The sequence below is a fragment of the Onychostoma macrolepis genome, chromosome 20 (genome assembly GCF_012432095.1).
Source record: "Onychostoma macrolepis isolate SWU-2019 chromosome 20, ASM1243209v1, whole genome shotgun sequence".
Lineage (NCBI taxonomy): Eukaryota > Metazoa > Chordata > Actinopteri > Cypriniformes > Cyprinidae > Onychostoma > Onychostoma macrolepis.
In genome coordinates this window covers 18,912,809-18,919,527 of record NC_081174.1, presented here as the reverse complement: position 1 = coordinate 18,919,527, position 6,719 = coordinate 18,912,809, and the positions used below count along the sequence as shown (strand labels likewise).

Below are 6,719 nucleotides of genomic sequence, written 5' to 3'. Positions count from 1 at the left end.
TATGAATGTTTTTGTTCTGCTGAACACAAAGGAAGATATTCTGAAGAATGTGGGAAACAGAGCAGTTCTGGGGCACCATTGACTTCCATAGTATTTTTTTTTTCCTACTATGGAAGTCAATGTGCCCCAAAACAGCCTGGTTACAAACTTTCTTCAAAATATCTTCCTTTGTGTTACAGGTTTGGAACTACATGAGGGTGAGCAAATGATGATAGAATTTTCATTTTTGGGTGAACTATCACTTTAAGGCAACCCAGCTTCAGCAGATTTTTGAGTTTTCTCAACTTGTATTCAGTTTATACAACAAAAAGTTGACAACTTAAAAATCTCCTACAAAAATAAGTTGAAAAAACTCAAAAATCTCAAAAGTTTTCTCAACTTTTTTTTTTTTTTTTTTTTTACAGTGTTGAGACTTATGTCATGACTAGCAGGTTGTTATTCACTTTTCACTGTCTGCATGTTTGTTCAATCCCTTACATGGATACAAATGACAAGGTTGCATCCCAATTCTAATACACTAAAAAAATTATACTGCTGATGGGGAAATCCTGTACTTTTGAGTGTACTGAAATTACAAAGTGACTTGAAAGTATGAAGTTAGTATATTATCATGTCACAAAATGATGTCTTGATACCACATATTGTCTTTCATATTAGCAATCCAAAGGCCAGTTCACAAGTAGAACAATAACTATAATGACAACTACATTATCGTCAACACCAGCGGAAACTACTGTTTTGTGTTTATTAACAAAGTGGGGTGCAGTTATGCCATCTGCCACTTTAAATGCTCAAACTCTTGAAGTCTGGGAAATTCTGATTTACTCTCAAAGTTTTTATCGTTCATCAGCTGGAAAAAAAAACTGTCTGAAAGTAATTCCTGTTGTGTGGATGTTTCTCTAATCATAGAGTTAGAACTATTATTAAAGGGATAGTTCACCCAAAAATGAAAATTGTCATCATTTATTTACCCTCATGTCGTTCCAAGACTGTATCGGTTTCTTTCATATGTTGAACACAAAAGAAGATATTTTGAAGAATTTTGAAGTACCAAACTGTTTTTGGTCCCCATTGACTTACATAGTAGGGAAAGAAATACTATGGAAGTCAATGGGGACCATTAACTGTTTCATTCTTCAAAATATGTTCTGTATGTTCAACATAAAACAGAAATACATTCAGGTTTGTAACGACATGAGGGTGAGTAAATGATGACAAAATGTAAATTTTTGGGTGAGCTATCCCTTTAAAACCTTATAGTTGTCATTATAGTTATTGATAATGGTGTGAATGGGCCTTGCTGAACTGAATGTAACTTGCCAAAATGTTTTCTATGGTTTTGGGTCACACTAATTCTAATCTCATATAAAATTCAGGATGCATATGTGAATTAGGCACATGCTTTTTCTTGGATCTCACCATGAGCTTCCTGTTGTGGCCAGAATCAGATTCAAGATCATTTTTTTTCTGGCCTACAATGGAGCCAATGAAATGGAACCAACAGTTATCTACAAGCAATATAGCAGCCATAGACCCCAGCTGGACCACACCAATCAGCTAATTTTGGTAAGAGCAGTGTTTTATTTCAGCCACATGAAAAACTATCACTAACCATGCTTGTTAACCAAATCTGGTGGAACTGTGTCCTTTTTGGTTGTTTCCGACTGTGGCTGAATCCATGTATCATTCGTTCATTTGTTTTTTTATTTAATATTGAAAGTAGAAAAATGAGAAAACGGCTTCTTTTTCATTTTTTAAATAAAAGATTTCAGCTTAAATTTTCGTTTTTTCGTTCAGGGATAGAAAAATGAATAAACAGCTTGAATATTTGATTTCTACACATGGGCGGGAATTAAACGCCCCTTTCTGCTGATTGGTTAGCCAAAGATCAAACTGCGCCATCAAACTTCCGCAGTATCACGCAGCAGAATAATAGTCCTCTGCTGCTGCAGTTTGACGGATTCCTAACGCATTTATTGCAACTACATTTCATCTTTTTTCATCAAACAGACTAATGAATAGCTCGACACAACTCATACATCGAGTTATTCATTAGTCTGTTTGATGAAAAAAGATGATATGTACACTGTTAAGAATTTCCTGTATTTTTACAGTAAGTTACTGGCAGCACGGGTGCCAGCAAGTTACTGTATTTTGTTTTACAGCAATGTACTGTAATGCGACTTTACAGTATGTAGAACGTATTGTATAACTACGAAACAGTATTGTACTGTATTTTTACAATACTTTGTAATTTTGTTTCTACTGTAATTTTGCTATTGTGTAATTATTATTGTGTATTGTGTAGTTGGAATAGTACATACAGTACATATAGTTAGTAAAATTGTGATACAACTATAATTCAGAATAACATTACAAATCAAAAGACAATCCAAACATATTTGCAGAAGTATTTTTATTAAAACTTTTCAAAACATTTTAGTATGGTGTTTGCTACCCAGAGTACAGTGCATCAACAATTTACAGCCATGAAAGCATTTTAAATGTGCAAGAATATAAATGAAACAAACACATGCATCGTGAGGGCTGGATTTGGAATCAATGTCCTAAGAGAGAACTTGATTTATCTAAAAATTAAACTATCTTAAAATTAGCAAAAACAACAACAAGTGTCTCATAACCATCACCCCTAAATGCAGGGCATGTTGGTGGTGGCAAACAGGCCACTGACCCTCTCTGTTAAGTCCTCCATTTAAACATCATTTTGGATTGAATGAAGCTGTTGACATGCAGGGTTGATGGCCATCACTCTGCACCACCGTCCTGATCTTCTGCTCACTCGTTGTCTGCCAGTATATTTATTCCCATCAGTGGTGAAACTGAAACACAGTCATGAAACACACACAAAGACAAAACCCGTAATCCACAGCACCAATAAAAATGAACAGACAGCATGGGGAAAATAGTGAATGAAAATTCTGTAGCACAGATGAAAAATAAATAAATAGTTTAATTCAAATGTTTACATACACTTTGCAGAATATGCAAAATGTTAATTATTTTGCCAAAATAAGAGGGATTATCATACAAAATGCATGTTATTGTTTATTTAGTACTGACCTGAATAAGACATTTCACATAAAAGACATTTACATATAGTCCACAAGAGAAAATAATAGTTGAATTCATAAAAATGACCACATTCTAAAGTTTACATAGGCTTGATTCTTAATACTGTGCTGTTATCTGAATGATCCACAGCTGTGTGTGTTTTTTTTTTTTTTTTTTTCTTAGTGATAGTTGTTTATGAGTTCCTTGTTTGTCCTGAACAGTTAAACTGCCTGCTGTTCTTCAGAAAAACCCTTCAGGTCCCACAAATTCTTTGGTTTTCCAGTATTTTTGTGTATTTGAACCCTTTCCAACAATGACTGTTTTGAGATCCATCTTTTCACATCGAGGACAACTGAGGGACTCATATGCAACTATTACAGAAGGTTCAAACATTCACTGATGCTCCAGAAGGAAGAAGCATTAAGAGCTGGGGGGTGAAAACCTTTTGAATTTGAAGATCAGGATAAATTGTACTTATTTTGTCTTCTGCAAAACATGTAAGTACAGTATCTTCTGTAGCTTCTGAAGGGCAGTACTAAATGAAAAAATATGAAATTTAGGCAAAATAAGAAAAATGTACACATCTTCATTCTGTTCAAAAGTTTTCACCCCTGGATCTTAATGGATAGTTTTTCCTGTTGGAGCATCAGTGAATGTTTGAACCTTCTGTAATAGTTGCATATGAGTCCCTCAGTTGTCCTCAGTGTGAAAAGATGGATCTCAAAATCATACAGTCATTGTTGGAAAGGGTTCAAATATACAAAAATGCTGGAAAACCAAAGAATTTGTGGGACCTGAAGGATTTTTCTGAAGAACAGCGGGCAGTTTAACTGTTCAGGACAAACAAGGAACTCATGACTCAACTATCACTAAACAAAAAAACACAGCTGTGGATCATTCAGGGGTAACAGCACAGTATTAAGAATCAAGTGTATGTAAACTTTTGAATGTGGTCATTTTTATAAATTCAATTATTATTTTCTCTTGTGGACTATATGTAAACCTCTGTTATGTGAAATATCTTATTCAGGTCAGTACTAAATAAAAAATAACATGCATTTTGTATGATAATCCCTCTTATTTTGGAAACATTATTAACATTTTGCAGATTCTGCAAGGTGTATGTAAACTTTTGACTTCATCTGTAAATAAAAATTTAATTAACTTAAATAATACTTACAAAAAACTGCCTTGTGACAGCATTGCCCTTCCCAGGGTACAAAGACAAGTGGACCACACTGTGGAGCTGCAAGACATCAAATAAATTTGATTCAATAATGTTAGCCTACTTGTTGATGATGTATAGGCTAAAATCACATAGACTGTTGCCTACACATGTGTATTTCATACACTCCAACAATACATCAGAGTTATTAAAAAAAACATTATGCTTGATATAGCTGAAGATTTTAGTATGCATTTTACTTGTCTTTGTTGACTAATAGATCATTAATAACTGATAAAAGTAATTGACCACTAATCATATTTTTATTATCATAATCATTTTTATCAATCCCCATACTACAGAACTGGTCTCCGGCAATAAATAGTAAATAACCTGTAACGTTTCCAATATCTCTGACCTCAAACCACCATTTACATCGCAAGTGAAACTGTATTTCTCAACCATGTTTAAGTAAGCGACTATGTCCAGTATTAACCGCGACCGTGAAGCGGACTGCAAATATTATTTATTTATTTTGCGCACCGTCAATGTATTAAAAAGTGTTCGTGTTTGTCACTGACAGGCTCGAATCGGACAACATTATAAAAGGGATCCCTACAGAGAGATAGGCAATTGTTTTACCGATATATCCCTTTTGTTTAAACTCAAACTACCGTTTATCGATCTCCTCAAACCCAGCAGACTCCATTGAAAACACGTTCATTTTACCTCGCATATCATAGTAAAGCAAGCTTCGTTCAAACTCGACAGAAACAAAATAAAACTCACCAAAACGGTCTCGGTTTGTCTTTCCACAGTTCCAACAAGCATCGACTCTAGTTTTGGTCGAAATAATCCCTAAACTAATTCACAAAATGTTTGAAGAGCAGCGGGTGAAAGAGCGCGTAAATTAACTCACGGAGTTTCGACTAACAGCTTTGAGGGACAAGCTTATAACGTTAGCGGCTAAATTTGCGGTTTCATTCCACACTAAAAATCATGTACACTATATAATAAAAACATGATAATCAAATTAACTTAACGAACTTGCATAAATCCTCAGTTCTGCGTCTCTCTCCGGTCAGCAGCAGCTGTGTTGTCTGTGATGTGACGTCAGGTGGCGCGCTATTTACAGCAGTCCTGTATTATTGCCCCGTGTATTACAGTCAGGCTACAGCAAGGTTACAGCAGTACTAAAATATACTGTAAAATATTCCCGCCAAGTCAAAATTACCCAGAATGCAATATAAATTACAGCATTTTACTGTAATGTACAAAGGTGGTATTGTACTGTAGGTTTTTACAGTAATGTGCTGCTAAATCTACAGCGATTTCTAACAGTGTAGTTGTAATAAATGCGTTAGGAATCGTACAACTGCAGCAGCAGAGGACTATTATTCTACTGCGTGATACTGCAGATGACGGCGCAGTTTGGTCTTTGGCTAACCAATCAGCAGAAAGGGGCGTTTAATTGTCGCCCACGTGTAGAAATCGAATATTCAAGCTGTTTATTAATTTTTCTACCCCTGAACGAAAAGTTTTTTTGGGGGGAAAAAAGGAGCCGAAAACGAATGAACTAATGATACACGGATTTGGCTTATCTGAAAATTATCTTATTCTTTTTTTAAGTTCTTTTACCTGGTAGTCGTGTCAGTACAAGCTCTCTGAGATGCATCTGCATGTATGTGAAAGTGTTTTAAAGTGTGCCTAGACTAGCGGGAGTTGGGTTAGTTCTCATGCCCAGCTGGCTCTTCTCTGAATCAGACATGGCTCTGCAGTAACAGATGGGTACTCTGGGGAGACTTAGAGAGAAACACGCCTCACATATCAGACACTCTGCTCTAGATAAACACTACTCTCAAGATTGCCCCTCAGTCCTTGAGGGAAACCGCTATTCAACATTACTTCATTAACTCATTTAATATATTAAATATGACATTACTAACTGGACAGTTGCGTCAGCACTTTGGGGAAATTGCAGGTGGAATGACTTTTATTGGGCTGCTGCATGCGACTGTGCATCTATAAACACCATCCCTGAGCGGTGTTAGTCACACCAACATAATTACTAACACAAACGTTCATTAAGGTTTTTAAATTTTGTCAACCATGACGACACAAAAAATGTGCATCATTATGATTTTAATTAAAACAAACTATTGACGCACATGACCAGAAGAAACATGAACAGAAATGTAACAATTTGAAATCATAAGATTTCTTCAAATAATCCAATCATGCTCAGTAATTTTATGGACTGAGTTGTGCTGTACAGTGAATGAACAATGGTAAACTGATTAACAAGGAATGAACACTAATAAACTGAAGTACTTTGCTAGCAGTTTTGGTAAGTTACTTTGTTAACTCACCGAAAATGCATCCTATCTGTGATTAAAGGGATTGTTCACCCAAAAATGAAAATTCTGTCATTAATTACTCACCCTCATGTCGTTCCAGACCCATAAGACCTGACTGACTGGCA

General features: G+C 35.4%; 1 long non-coding RNA gene across 1 annotated transcript; it reads right to left on the bottom strand.

The window, feature by feature from the left end:
- Positions 1 to 2,448: 2,448 nt before the first annotated feature.
- LOC131527510 (uncharacterized) lies at positions 2,449 to 5,515 on the bottom strand. Its single transcript, XR_009267666.1, has 3 exons — positions 5,285 to 5,515; positions 4,253 to 4,318; positions 2,449 to 2,840 (listed from the first exon to the last, which is right to left on the bottom strand). It is a non-coding gene; the product is annotated as an uncharacterized LOC131527510 (long non-coding RNA).
- Positions 5,516 to 6,719: the final 1,204 nt, after the last annotated feature.